Source organism: Protopterus annectens, chromosome 2.part1 (genome assembly GCF_019279795.1).
Source record: "Protopterus annectens isolate FY-2018-M chromosome 2.part1, PAN1.0, whole genome shotgun sequence".
Taxonomy (NCBI): Eukaryota; Metazoa; Chordata; order Ceratodontiformes; family Protopteridae; genus Protopterus; species Protopterus annectens.
In genome coordinates, this window is record NC_056729.1 from 1511800848 (window position 1) to 1511816839 (window position 15992).

The following is a 15992-nucleotide window of genomic DNA, read 5'->3' on the forward strand; positions in this document are numbered from 1 at the left end:
CTCCGCCTCCTCGGGAACAAAATTTAATTTTCCCCCCAGAGGTTCTTCAAGACCTTTTGACTCATGATACTATTCAAGAGGTACCGGTGTCCCAAAGAGGGAGGGGAGGTTACTCCAGAATGTTTCTAGTGTCCAGAAAAGAGGGTACACGGAAGGCCAATTTTAGCTCTCTCTCATCTTATCATCCTGATAGTGCCGCCCTTTTGGATGTTGTCCCTTCTGACTCTCTTTCCTCTCTCAGGCCTATATGTTGTCCCTGGATCTCAAGGATGCTTATCTCCATATTTCAATACACCCACTTTTCAGGAGGTTTTTGTATTTCTCTCTTTCTTCCTGGCATTTTCAGTTCTCTGCTTTGCTCTTTGGCCTTTCTACTGCCCTAGGGTTTTCACCAAATGCCTCGCTCCTGTGAGATGGAGGATTCAAGGGATCCAAATTTTCCCTTACTTGGATGATCTGCTGATTCAGGCATCCTCTCCAGAGATACTTTTGTAAAATCTTCATTTTGCCATTTCCCTTCTTCAGAGCCTGAGGTTCACAACAAAGTTCAAAAAGTCTCTCTGTCTCCTTCTCATTATGTCTTTCTGGTTATAGAATTCAGACAGTGCCTATGCTGGTATCCCTGCCTCCTCCAAAAGCCGTAACTCATTTCTTTCCTTTACATTTTTCTTCCTCTGGCCTCCATTACAGACAGGGAGTAGTTTGAGAGCTCTGGGTTTCATTACATCCACCATTCCGAGAGCTCTGGGTTTCATTGCATCCACTATTCTGATGCTCCCTCTGGCCAAACTCCACATGAGGAAATTTCAGTGGTTTCTGAAGTCAGTGTGGCTTCAACATGCACCTCCTCTAGACTTTGTAGTTCCTCTTCTTCCTTGTCTCAAGAAGGAACTTCACTGGTGGATCAAGCAGTTGTCTAAATCCAGGGCTCTCTTTTCTTCCCACTTTTCCCTCTCAGGAACTGTTCACAGACACTTCAGACGTGGGATGGGGGCAGCTTTTGGCTCCTAGAAGGTACAGAGGATGTGTTTGCCTCTTCAGCAGAAAGAGCAAAACAATGTCAAAGAGACAAGCACTTTTATACTGGCTCTTCAGGCTTTTCATCCTCTTTTCTCTGCAGAGCATCTGAAGGTATTCATGGACAATGCCACAGTGATGTGGTGCATAAACAGGGAGGAACAAGATCTTACGTTCTTTGCTGGTTGGCACTCCTGGTTTGATGTCAGAAAGAATCTATGAAGAGTTAACCCCAGGAAAGCAGTTGGACCTGATAACATTCTTGGAAGAGTGCTCAGAATCTGTATGGACTAACTAACAAATGTACTCACAGACATCTTCAACAACTCACAGAGTCAAGCCAGTGCACCCAAATGTTTCGAGTACACAAACATTACACCACTGGCAAAGAAATCACCACCTGCTAGCCTAAATGACTATCATCCCATAGCTCTCTCCTCCACTGTGATGAAATGCTTTGAGAGACTGGTTAAAGATGTAATAACATCCAAACTACCTGCAGACATTGATTATAGGTTCATAGGTTGATACTAGGCTATCTTGCCCTAGGGCATTTATAAGCCTAACCAGAGTGTGTTTGGCTTTCGCCACCCTTTTAGATTATTTGACTGTGCCTCTGTATAGTAGGTCACAGAAGATAGTCCTTTTAAAGGTTAGTTTACTGTGCCTCTGTCTAGTAGGGACACAGAAGAGATCCCAGGGGGGTAAACCTACAATCTCCCATCCACTCGTCAAGATTTCTCTTGAAGAGGGTCATTGAGGGACTCTGCCTAACATGGATTGGGATTTTGTTCCAGAGTGAGGGGAGCCTCTGGGATATGAATCTGTCCCTCCAGCATGTCCTATTTATTTCTGTGCCAAGGTTTAAGTCCCTGGAGCGTGTAGCTGTAAGGAATTTGCATTTCCTGAGGTGGAGCATGTCCAGTAATTCTGGGTTGGACGTGGCTTTATACGTCAGGCACAGATCGCCTCTGAGTAGGCGGTAAGCAACTGAGTAGAGCTTGAGTTTCTTTAGCCTAACTGCGTAGGTTTGAGTCCCTTGATCCTCTTGGTGAGGTATTTCTGGGGTCTTTCCAGTTGCTGCAGGTGTCTGGTAAGGTACATCCCAAATGGGGCATTGTATTCAATTATGGGCCTGATGAGTGATGAGTAGAAGGGCACAATGATTTCTCTTGATCTAGATGTGAACCCTTTCGTGATAAGGTGAGCTATATAGAAGGTCTTTCTAACCACTTTGGCAACGTGATTGTCAAAGGAGAAATTGCTATCTACTTGGGTCCCCAAATCCCTAATTACTTCTTCCGTACTTAATGGATTTCCACCCATGTGGTAATTTGTGGGCACTTTGTTTTTCCCAAAGGGGATGACTATGCACTTTTTGGCATTTAGCTTTAGGCCATGGCTCTGGCACCAGTTATTCATCTCTGTGAGACCCTTTTGGAGGATGCTCGTGTCAGTCGGTGAGTCAATTAGGGCACCCAGTTTGCAGTCATCTGCAAACTTGGTCAGCCATAGTCCTCTCATGTTAGCCTGTACCTCAGAGAAATATATACTGAACAAGAGAGGTCCCAGGACTGAGCCTTGTGGGATGCCACTTGTAACTGGTTTAGGTCTGACATGGCACCTGCAATTCTGACCATGTGGGTTCTATCCCTGAGCCAGTTTGCAACCCATCTTGTGACATAGGGGTTGATATTTAAGCTGGTGAGCTTATTTATGATGCCCGAGTGGGGTACTGTGTCGAAGGCTTTTGAGAGGTCCAGGTAGGCTGTGTGGACTACCTTCCCTTCATCTATGACCTTGGTGACTGTTTCAAAGAAGTCGACCAGGTTCAAGAGGCAAGATCTGCCCTTAAAGCCGAATTGGGTAGGATCCAGTGTTTGGAGGTTCCAAATGTCTTTGTTTATGAGTTCCATGATGATACGCTCCATAGCTTTGCAGACCAGGCTAGCCAGGCTTATAGGGTGATAGTTTCCGGGGTCCGTTGTGGCACCACCTTTGTGGAGTGGGACCACTGTTGCTGTATGCCATTCCTTGGGTACATATCCTGTAGTAAGGCTGAGATTGAACAGTGACTTTATGTGAGGGTTCAGTTCTTCTTTGAACTCGTTTAAGATGCAGCCCAGGACACCATCCGGTCCCATTGATGCTGTGTTTTTTGCTTTGGAGAGGGCAGCTCTCACCTGTGCATCTGTGATGTCAGGGAGGCTACACTCTGTTGGGATAGACATTTGCTCTTTTGGGAGTTTGCACTGAACCTGTCTGCCAGGATGTTGGCAATGTCTGTGGGTTCAGTGTATTATTTGTCATTTTGCACTAACTCAGAGCATATCTGGGAGTTGCCACCCAGGTTCCTGAATAACTAAAGAAGGCCTTGTGATTATCTTTAGCATCTTGTGCAATTTTTCTTTCGAAGCTGGCCTTAGATGATTTTATGAGGGATCGTAGTTTCTTGCTAGTACTGATCAGAGATGCCTTCCCTTTTTGGGATTTTGCTCTATCATGTAGTTCATAGGTTTATACTAGGCTATCTACCCTAAGGCATTTATAAGCCTAGCCCAAATTGTTGTGGCTTATGCCACCCCTTATATGAAAAAATACTGTGCCCATTAGTTTGTTGTGCCTCTGTCCAGCAGTGACACAGAGATGATTCCCGGGGTAAACCTACGATCTCCCATCCACAGGTCAAGATTTCTCTTGAACAGAGCCAGCGAGGTGCTCTGCCTCACATGGACCGGGACTCTATTCCACAGCATAGGGAGTCTCTGAGTGATAAATCTATCCCTCCAGCACGTGCTATTTATATCCGTGCTGTAGTAGCTTCCTCCTTCTGTTGATCCACTCCAGTTTGCATACAGACCCAATCGCTCCACAGGAGATGATATTTCTTTGGCACTCCACTTATCTCTGGACCACCTAGAGAACAAGAATAGATATGTGAGGCTACTTTTCATAGACTTCAGTTCAGCTTTCAATACAGTCATCCAGCAAAATCTGATCAGAAAGCTGGTTCAACTGGACATCAGCACTCTACTATGCAACTGGATTCTGAACTTTCTTATAGCTAGACCCAGAAAGTGTTCATAGGCAAGAATACATCAAAGAGCATCATCCTGAACACTGGAGTCCCACAGAGATGTGTCCCAAGCCCCTGCTTTTCAACATACTAAATTGCGACTGCCAAGCAGAGCTCAAACCATATCATCAAATTTGCAGATGATATGACAGTTGTGGGCTTCATCAGGAATGATGACGAGACAGCCTACAGGGAGGAGCTGAATCAGTTCATAAGGTGGCATTATAGCAATGATCTTGCAGTAAATGTAAACAAGACCAAAGAAATAATTGTGGACTACAGGATGAGCAAAAGAGAGCACTGTCCACTTGTAAATCAGCGAAAAAACAGTTGACAGAGTAGAAACACAAGATTTCTGGGGGTGCACATTGCAGAAGACTTGACATGGTCAGCCAAAACACATGCCATTATTAAGAAGGTGCACCAACGACCTCTTCTTGAGAAGGTTGAAGACAGAAAACCTACCATCTAACAGCTCTCACAACCTTCTACAGGGGCACCATTGAAAGCATACTGACTGCTTCCAAGCACCAGTCCCTCCAGAGGGTAGTAAAAGTGGCTGAGAGATTATCAGGAACTCCCTCCTGTACATACAAGACCTGCACATGGCCAGAAGTCTCAGCAGGGCAAGGAAAATAACCAGGGATAGCACTCATCCTGCTTATAAGCTATTCTCACATTTAAAATCAGGAAGGTGCTTTCGGTGCATACACTGCAAAACCATGAGATTCAGAAACAGCCTATTTCCACTAGCTATCAAGTTACTGAACTCTAGGAACAGTACCCTTCACACTTGACATTAAGGCAGTAATCCAACAATACTGAAAAGTCTCTATAGTGCAATATGTAACAAGGTCTTACCCCCACCCAGACAGCAAAGTCAGTAGTAATCATACTCAACTGTCTTACTGTGCAATATAAATGTATAAATGTAGGCCTTAAATCAATCAAGTGCAATTTTTCCAGTGAAAATAAGCTAATTACCTAGTAATCAGTGACAACCAATTAAATCAGTGTAATAATACAAGTATTTATTATTGTTGTGTTTGTCTGTCTATAGAATTGTGTATTATCATCATGTTAAATGCAATCTATGTATTTCATGCACATGGAGTCTGAGGAAACGTAACTTTGCTCGGTTTGCACTTCTGTGAATCAAAGTGACAGTTTACTTTGACTTTGTTGCCAAGTATCAAGTGAATCTTCATGCAGATTACATCCCTTCAGGTCAAAACATTGTGGTAGACACTCTTGAGCAGATGGATGTTTCACAAGGATGTCTTTCTGGACATTGTCCACCAGTGGGGTACTCCTCAAGCAGATCTATTTGCATTCCCTCTGAACAGACAACTTCCTCTTTTTTTTTTGTGCCAGAATCCCAGGTTCTCTAGTGTGGAAGGTGGACTTCCTCTCTTTTTTTGGAAGGGGATGTTTCTTTATGCATTCCTTCCCCTTGCTGTCATTCCAAATGTCTTGTTTAAAATTCAACAGGATGCTCCCAAAATATTGCTGGTGACTCCCTTTTGGCCATGACAGGACTGATTCTCTCTTCTTCTGCATTTAGCCAAGGGCAATCACCACAAGTTACCTCACAGGGTGGATCTACTCACACAAGACAGGGGATTCTGTCCACTCAAACTTACACTGTGGGTGTCAGGATTCTGATTCCACACAGACACCTTTTTTCTGAGGACATAAGGGTCCTGCAGGAAACCAGGAAGCCCACTACTAGGAAATCCTACTTATCCAAATGGAAGAGGTTTTCTGTTTGATGTCTCTCTCGTAACCTAGACCCACTTACTGTGGATGTTCCTTTGGTTCTGTCTTATTTGTGTGAGTTGCTCAATGCTGGTTTGGCCTAGTCTTCTATCAAGGCCCACCTATCAGCCGTCTCTCCTTGTCTGCCTTCATCTCCTCCTTTAGATTCTAGTTTTGAAGCTAAACAATTTTTTAAAAGCATCCTTCATACGAGACCTTCCCGGAAGCCTGTTCCTCCTCCCATTTTGATTTGGAGAAGTTGACTCTGGCTCCTTTTGAGCCTGCTCCTTCAGATTCCTTGCAATATTGGTCCTGGAAGACCGTTCTTTTGTTGGCTCTTATTTCTGCCTGATGAGTGTCTGAGCTTCAAGCCCTTATGGCTTGTCCTACATTTTTGGTATTTCATAAGGACAGGGTGTCCTTGTGTACTAATCCTTCCTTTATGCTTAAGGTGGTTCATGAGGTGTCACTTAGTCTATTCACTTGCCTGCTTTTTTTCCCCCTCTCTACAATCTGCCAGTGAGAGGGTGCTGCATACTTTGGATGTGCATAGACAACTCAGATTTTATTTGGATATGACTAAGGCTATTAGAAAATCTGATCAGTTGTTTCTTTTCATCCTAGGTCCTTAGGATTAACTGTATCATAAGACTATTTCTTCTTGGATTTCTAAGGCTATTTCCTCGTGTTATTCTTTTCATGATAAGCACCTTCCTGTGTTAAGGCTCATTCTACTAGAGCTGTGGCTTCTTCTGGTGCTTTTTTCAAGGGATTGGACACATTCTATTCCTGCAGCAGCAGCTACCTGACTTCTGTGCATACTTTTAACAAGCACTACAAGTTGAATGGTATTTCTAGAGCTAGAGCTGTTTTTGCTAGTGCCATTCTTCATGACTTATTAGAGGACTTTACTGCTCCTTCCTCCTCCCGAGTTTCTTCTCCATATGTTAAAAATACTGCAACAGTGAATGTAATGACATAGTACAGTTGTGTGAAATCTTACTATAAAAGTAGATGTGCTTTCCTTCACTGCTGCAGTATTCACTCCCCCCCCCTCTTTCTCCCTAGCCCTTCTCCTTCCTGTATGTACAAGATACCCCTTAGATTTCCTTGGACTAGTGTTCCTACTGGGGCAATCAGTTCTGAGGATGGTACGTCTGAACATAGCCTTTATGTCCTACAGTTCGTGAGGAGCATGTGTGTGACATCCGGCATACCTTAACACAACAGTACTCCGATATACTGGCCAGATGTTGGGCTTCCACTGGCAGGGAATCCCATGCATTAAGAATAATGCAACAGTGTAGGAAAGGACATCTGCTGTTATGGTAAGATTTTACACAACTGTAGTTTATCTAAGAAAGGTCATGAAAAGGTGTAAAAGACATTCCCAGTCTAGGGGGGGGGGGGGAAACACAACAACAACTCTGACTTGAACAGGATACCTGCACAATGGAATATGCAGTTATTAACATGTTAAAAAAAAGAGAGAGAGAGAGACAATAACAGCGATTAAGAGATACTTGCAACAATCTTGTTCAGTTTGCAAAAATTTCAAAAAATATGAAACATCACAAGGGCAATAACCAACCTTTTAAGGTTACTTCATTAGTTGAAAAATGGCCTACTAATTAATGAATGACTATGGCAAAGTTAATAACTTGCATACTGACATTAGGAAGCCCTACTCTTATCCATAATTATTAAGTCAGATATAATTTGCTAAGGAATTTAGTCAGTCAATCTACTCATTTTTTATACAAGATGGTCAGTATTACAAAATCTGCTTTATAAATTGAGGCCCACAAGTACTATTTGAAAAATACGTAAAAGCTAATTAAGAGAAAAAAAAAAGACAACAGTGTTATGGAACATTTTGAAACAGTTTCAAGTCTTTTCTTAATATAAAATTAATGAAGACAAAACAATAGCTACAGCTGTAAAATTGTGTACACACACACAAACTGGTTCAATAATACCCATATATATGAGGACACAAGAAGATGAAGTATTAAAGCATTTCTGTTATGGCGAGGATACGGGGAAAGAGACTTAACAAAAGATAATACAAAAACTGAAAAAATGGAAGCTCTTCTTTGCGGCTATGGATAGTAAAACATGAACAGTCAAAATGTATTTAGTCCTTTTAATTTTATATACAGCTCAGGCTTATTTTTATCAACCAGGAGGAGAAGTTGTGGACAATAATAGGAGTTGAAGGAATTTATCCGGAAGGGGGAAGAGGATAAGAGTTAAATGGGATAAAACTGATCTTTCTAATAGGACAAGGTGGTTTAGGATCACCAGATTAGAGCTACGCAGTTAAGGCTCATATACATAACACAAGCATTAGGTTAAAAATCAAAATGGAAAGAGATGATAATGAAGCAAATGGAAAGTAGAAAGTTCAAAAAATAAAGACAGAGAAAAATTTTGTATGCAGATTCTTAAAGAAAATAATAACATACAGAATATTATATTTATAAAGTAGCAGAAAGTCTTTTAAGAACTAAACCAACATAAGAATGGAAAAGGGAAATTTTGCCAGTAGGGATGACTGCAAGTAGAAGTACAGAAAATAGGCAAGATGGGGTTTGGAATTTACTGGAGAAACTGGCAAAGGAACCAAACAGGCCAAGACTGCATTTGGGCCGCAGGGTAAAGGCTATCTTCCCTACCAGGGACTGATATCAGAGTATATGCAAAGAGTAAGGGATAGGGGAATCTTAAATGAAAGACCTGCTCTGGTGAGATTTTTCACTGAATCTAGAACAGAAGCTGCTGTTAAAAAAGTGATAGTTAGTAGGACATATAAAATATTGCATGATAACTATATGGATGAGAGGATGTTAGAAAAGATTGGGGAGAGAGATTGGAAAAGCAATTTACAAGAGAACAAAGGGAGGGCATACATTATGTATGGCTCCCAAGTACTGAACAAAGTCCGGAAGACATAGGATCTTTGCTTGGAAGAGTTTGCCTAGATTATATATATATATATATATATATATATATATATATATATATATACACACATTTATACATATATACACACACACACACACACACACACACACACACACACACACACACACTATTTATATATATTTTCAAAAATGTTTTCTTCGGGTAGATAAATCTTGGAGGTGTGATGTGGAAGAAGGGGGGCAATGTGTTTTAGGTGTATCAGTTGGCAGATTTTAAATATTTCCTACAGAGTACTCCATCAGAAATACTAAGAGAGCAAATGGCTGTAACTAAGGATATTATTTTTTGAGCTGGGACACATGATCTGAATTGCCTAGGCATAGTAAGGCTTTATTAATTTAATTCTGTTGGCTGTCAAAAAAAACAAATAGAAAATGGTAATCTAAGTATAAACCAACTGTACTTGAACTACTGAATATTATAAAAGAGATAAAAAATGAACTGAATGAAGGATCTTCGGAAAAGGAAATGAGCAAATTACATAGAAATGAATGGAAATTGTATTAGCAATACATGCAGAATAATGGTCAGGAGGAGGAGTGAGGTTTAAGAGAAAGCAAGAATTCAATAATTTATGTAATGTTGGACTAATGAGAACTACAAAGAAAGAAAAGATTTGATGCATTATGTATGCAAATGGAAAAAAATGTTAATATGTATCGTTTTCTTTTCTGTTAATGTATGTTTGCCCTTGTCTTAAGTGATTAAGAGCCATCAACCCAAACACTTTTTGGATTCCTTCTTTATGGAACTTTACAGTGTCAGGTTCAATACCAGTGGGAATGAAGACTCTGAAAATTCATTTAAAAGTACACTAATAGAACAGGGCTACAGTTTGAAACTTGATAGGCACCTCAGGCCCACCAAGTTTTAGTAACCAGGATATTTAGTCAATGGAACAAAAAATTACTGATCAAGTGTTTTTGTATGACGTACGGTTATGTCTCTCCAATTTTGAGATGTATGGTCTGGAGTCATTGGTATATTTTGCCACAAGATGTCACACTGAAAAAAATGTAACCCCGCATCTGACTTTTTAATTATTGGAAGGGCAAGAACTTGCTAGGCACGTTCATCACTACTATATGAAGACCTCTGTCAATTCAAGACACTCATATGGGTACTTCTTGTACTATGTGCAAAGTCTCTTCTCATGCAGGTAATTTTCACTGAACTGACATTAACTGGTCAAATTTCATTCTAACAGTCACTTCACCTGTTTATTTAGAAGTCTCACTTATATTACTGGCTGTAGTTGGCCCAAGTGAAACAGTATATTGGATAAACTAGAGATATGTTTAAATCAATAATTCTGATATATTTTATTTAGGTCTGGGGGGCTGACTTAAACAGCATTTTAGCTTTACAATTATCTGCAGGCACACTGTTTTTAGATTCACTTATATTTAGTATTCTAGCTTTGCCTGACCAGTCTAGAAGGAGCGACCTGGAAGGTCCCAGTTAGGATTGCAAGTTAAATTGATCTTTAAATTTTGTTCTCTACAAATGCAGAGATTAATTAAATGTATGCTTGCTTGAGTGATATACATTATTTTAAATAAAATTATGACCAGTTTATTCATAGTCTGTGATATTAAATGAACCGTAACATAAAGGCTTATTTTAATAGATATAGGACATTTTTAATAAACATATGTTCCAGTTGGGATTTTAAGGAAGGACTGGTGCAGTTTAATTTTTGTATTCCGTTTGAATGACACTTTATACTGGGCTATAATTTTATTAATTTGACTGGTTATTTAATAATGGATTAAATACCTGGCAGCTTTGTGTATACAGTTTCAGTCTGAACATTGTTTCTCAGTTCTGTTATGAGAAATGCTTAGGTGCCAGGGAACTTTATTTGATAGACAAAGACTGGGTTTCAGAACGGTATTTTGTGTATCTTTGGACTGCTTTTTGTTCTTTAGTCAGCTTGGTAACATTTTGGTTTGCCATTTCTACTAGTATTTAGTAAAGCAGACCCCCAAAACATGCATACACACACACACACACACACATACATATATGTATGTATACATACATACACACACCAACTTTACTTGTGTGCTGATTACTACACCTAGTACAATAACACAATTACAAATAAAAACAAAAACTGTACCAACACACTTACCCACAGTTAACAATGAAACTACATCTACCTACACAGCTGACAAAAAGTATCCTGGCTCCTCCTTGCTTTATGTTATCTGTCCACATAACTAATTAAACTATTTTGATTGGTTGCACATAAATCTATTTTATTTATTTGCTTTTGTTTACTGGGAACCTCCATCTGGGAACCAAAATGCCCATTTTCAGTGCAGGGCCAGGAAGAAAAGCTCCAAAACAAGACACACATATCTATTTTTGATGATTTAAGAGACAAACGGTATACAATTATTATTTACAAGGTATTTCAAAGCAAAAGGTCAACATACATTATATATAAAGCATATCAGATTAAGGAAATACATGTTTTCAAGATACTACGAGTAGAATCAAAAATACTACATTAGTACACTTGTACAGTAGGAGTTAGGAGTCCATACTTCAAATTGTAGGTGTGGTATAGTTGCATAATTTATTAGTTGCTAGGTGATATTTTAGGGTATATTTGAATTGCTGAACATTACTTAAAAGGCTGATGTGGTTTGGAAGTCTGTTCCCTACGTTAGAGATGGTGACAGAACAGCGAGTCATAATAATTATTTGAGTTATTAGCAAAAAATTAGTTTAAGTGAGAATCTTAGAGTTCTACTTGGTACATACCACTGGATAGTAATTTTGTGTTGGTGACATTTTCAAATTTTTGTGTTGTTTGAGGAGATAATATTAAGGTCAGTGTTATTCCGACATGCTTTTAAGATGGAACAACATTACCCTTGTCTTGTTGTAGTTAAGAGAAAGCGAGATTTATTTAAGCAGTTTTCTATAGAGGCGAGAGCCTCCTGTGTGGTGATTTCTAAGATGGGAAGATTTGGGGCTAAGCAAACTAAAGTTAAGTCACCAGCATACTGCATTATATGCGAGTTTTAATTCCTTGTATATTGCCAATAATTAAGACATTGAAAAGTAAGAAGTAATTGGGAGATAGGAAATTCACCCCGGGGAAAATGTCAGTGGCCCTGCTAGACAGGGGTCCAGGGAAGTAAATATTGTGGGAAGAAATATTCCGGGGATTGTTATGGCTAGGGTTATATAGGCCCTAGGGCCGATAACCTAGTACCAACCTATGAACCTATAATGGCCCAAGCATGGAGCCTTGGGGGACTCCTGTAGTGACTGGATGGAATGTCCTGTGGGATTGGGAGTCATTCCATTTTACAGATTGGGTGCAATTGTTTAGTTAGGTAATGAACCAGCTAGTTGACGAGTTGCGATTCCTACATGATTTAGTCTTTGGAGGGGGACCTGATGTGAGACAGTGTTGAAGGCTTTTGACAAGTCCAGGAAAAGGGTGGAAATAAAATTACCCGAGTTTTTACTTTACTTAATTTTATCTAGGAAATGAGCAGGGCAGTTTCAGTGCTGTGGTGGGAGTCAAAAGCCATGGTGGGTAGCAGAAAGTAATTGGTTATCAAGTAGAAAAGCGAGTTGCTGATGTATGCATTTTTCAAGTACGTAGGAGAAAGGAATGAAGGACAGCTAGAGGGAGACAGTTTGGTGGATGTGCCACCTTTTTATTGGTTAGGACTGTTTGTTGAATTTGCCTGCCGGTTTTCTGTGTTTTTAGGTGGTTGTTTAAATTTTGCTATTTTTTTTTGGGGGGGGGGGTGCAAGTATGGTCTGGTTTGTGGAGAAGTTCTTTTTATCATAAAAATCTGCAGCATCTGAGGCACCGATATCTATCCAAGTAGGACTGCCTCCTAGTTTTGTGCAATTGTTTCCAGGTGTTGTCTCTGTCTCTCATGAGTTATTTAGTTTGACGGGTTAGCCATCAGACAGAATTTACTTTCACTCTTCTATTTCACCGGGGCTTCTTGTTTTAGTATAGTTAAGAAGGAGTTAATGAAGTGGCAGACAATTTCATCTTGTTGCAGATATTTGAGGAGTTCCCAGTCACACTGTTTAAGTGTGTCGTTAAATATGGATTTATCGAACTTTATTAAAATTGAAGTATAGGGGTTGGGCGGCTTGTGGTAGTCTCTGCTGATGTAGGTGGGGTGATAACCACTGACAGAGTCTGGGAGGGTGCTGACAAGCTTAATTTTCGTCAGGGTTGGTTAACAGTATGCAGTCTAGTAGAGAAGTGTTTTTGGATACTTGGTCAAATCAGGTTGGCTAAACTGAGTGAAATGATACAGGTTAATATTAAGGGGAGTAGAGAGAGGTTCGCTAAGGTCACCGAGCAGGACTGTTTCTTGGTTGAAAGCAGACAAGTAGTGTGTTTTCTGTAACCTTGGCAATTTTTGGAGGTGGGTGCAGGCAGTACACAATGATAATGTACTTCTGATTGTTTACATGGTGTTTGGCTATTAGTATTTCTTTATTAATTGTGGAACTGTTGGGAGGTGGGTATGGCTTTGTAAGGTGGCTTTAAAGAGGATAGCCAAAGATAATGGAATAGGAGCTACACTACGGAGGGGAAATGCAACTCCAAGAAATGGGGACAGAATAACAGCATTTTGTCTGTATCCATTTCATACAATGCTGGCCCTGCCCTTGGCTACCCAGCCATGAACAGTGGTTATATCACTGCTAATGTTATCACAAAGTCTTTTTTACAACTAAACACTGATAAATCAAGGCACAGTTTTAAGTATACAACAGACTTTGAAATGGATGACACTCAACCACATTAATACAAAACATATCATTTTATAAAGTGTAAGGAAACCCTCCTGAAAATGAGCTCAGTACAATTTTACTGAAAGATAAACAATCTAAAGTGAAATAAATAAACACACACACACACACACACACACACACACACACACACACACACACACACACACACACACTCAATGTTTTGGCATGCGTGATGTGTGTGTTGTTCTAGGATTACTAGTGGATATTTAATGCCATTGGCAGGACTCTTTTTGAACAAGTAATTCTGGCAATACGTCAGAATAACAAAGACCCGTGCACATTAAGGATGCAAATAATGGCAGGTTTCTTGCATCAGCATGTGTGCGCGCACACACAATGAATATGCATAAATATTAATTCAACTTCTTCGCTCAACAATCATGGACACAGTCAAAAAGAATGAAGGGACAAAGACCCAAAGAGTGACAATTTTTAACACCACTCGAATTCGCTTAGAATATGAATAGATAAACATGCACATTCTGAACACTAAGAAATACGGATCTCTAACGTTTTATGTTACCCTTTGATTACTGGGGTGACACACTGATTACAGCCGACCATTTTCCGGTACTGCCCGGGTGTCTGGCATAACAGACTGCTTACAATCCTCCCTGATTACGGAACTCTAATGAGTGGTATTACAAAGCAACTATAAAACCTCAGTAATTTACCAGAAGTTTTAGGAGACAAGACATATGATTTTCTGCTGACTTTGGCCAAAATGATGGCAATAGTCCCCGATGTACTTAACTACATGAAGGGCACAGGATTTCTCCTATTTAAAAAAAATGTCATATAAATTACGAGTGTCCTCAAACCCATTAATATCTAAACTATTCACCAAGCTAGTTTACCTGCATGATGTACATCCAAAAGTTTCACAGATATTCGCACTCGATATTATCCTCAGTCATAATTAACTGAGGGTCTGGGGTCCTGCTCTCTTGAAACTTAAATCCATATTCCGGCAGGTCAGTAGGCGCAAAGGATCCAGGTTGAATAATTACGTCTGGTCAGTTTCAACACTCCAAAAATAAACAATAACTACAGGGGCAGTATGCTCAGGCTGCAACACATTGCTCTGTGCACAAGGAGATGTCCCCAGTACCGAACACTGGTACGCTTATTAGATAAGTGGTTTCTAAACACTACACACACCCATCCTAATACCCCCAGCTCAGGAAGTGACGCAACCATAACAATGTCACTAACAAGTTTAATGATATAGTACAAATAATGTACTAAATATTGAATTATAATAAAATGCTTTACCAAAATCGTTAGTTTTAGAATACTTTCGGACAAGCCTCCCAGGCTGCTGCAAAATCCACAAAACAAGCAAGAAAATGAAGATCAATGAAACCTGCGCCTGGAACCCCTCTTATTAGGTGGGGGTGGGGGCTCTGGGTGGGTGCACAGGACTTCTGCCACTCCAATCATAATTCTTCAGCATAGCAAAACAGAAACCTCCGAAACTCATTATTTCCCACAGTCCGGTCTCTCTGTAACTTGATCCAATACTCCCACCTCCTTTCTCAAGGGAAAATAATGCTATGGACAAGATAATGTGCTCGCGTTAAGTTTTAGAAAGTATTTAAATACCGACAGCCAAACAAGTGTTTTCCTACCAGCACCATGACCACCCAGATTAACAAATACAAATGATCAGCAAATGGAAGACAGATGTGCACTTACATGCATACCTAGACAGTTGTCACTCCGGATCATAAGACACAAACACTTCACATGAGATTAAACTTCCCGGTTAATAGAAAGAGTCTGCAAACGTTTTCACAAACACTTTAGACGTAAACAGTTTACCTTAATACTGCACACTGTCCTCTGCACTTCTGCCCAGCGATTTGATGGTACCACGGGTTCCAAGATTGTTTATCTCTGTAAGGCCGTTAAATCCCAATTTCAGTGTTAAAAATCATATCTCACAAAATGACAAACACTGCAAACTCCTATCGGTTTCACAACTTCCTCAGTGCTAATGTATGTTTCTTCCCCCGCCTTTCCTAAAGCTCTCAAACAGAGCAGATCAGGTAAGACTGCGTGCTGACGTCGCTCGCTGCTCAGGTGTGTAGCTGGAAGCTTGGCTGGTTTTGTCTTGCTTGTGCATTGGGGCAGTTTAACCTCAGCAGTTATGTCAAGTGCAAAGTACAGTTAGTTAAAAAAAAAAAAAAACTTGTTGAGTTGCAAATGTATATTGACAAAGTGCTTGTGAATGAAACCACAAGGGGAAGTCAGGCAGAAGAACTACCTCTCAACCTCTTAGAGTAAGAAATCTGGACAAAGCCATTAATAAAAGTGGGACAAAGGCTCAATAATA

General features: G+C 40.1%; 1 protein-coding gene across 2 annotated transcripts in view; it reads right to left on the reverse strand.

Moving 5' to 3' along the window:
- ARHGEF16 (Rho guanine nucleotide exchange factor 16) overlaps positions 1–15745 on the reverse strand; it is a 1345157-nt gene extending 1329412 nt beyond the window's left edge. The window contains exon 1 of one of the 2 annotated variants that reach the window (XM_044062969.1): positions 15479–15745. The gene's annotated coding sequence lies outside the window, so the exon portion shown is untranslated. Of the gene's footprint in view, positions 1–14511; positions 14947–15478 lie in introns of those variants that run through there. The other variant, XM_044062968.1, reaches the window with a different exon arrangement.
- Positions 15746–15992: the final 247 nt, after the last annotated feature.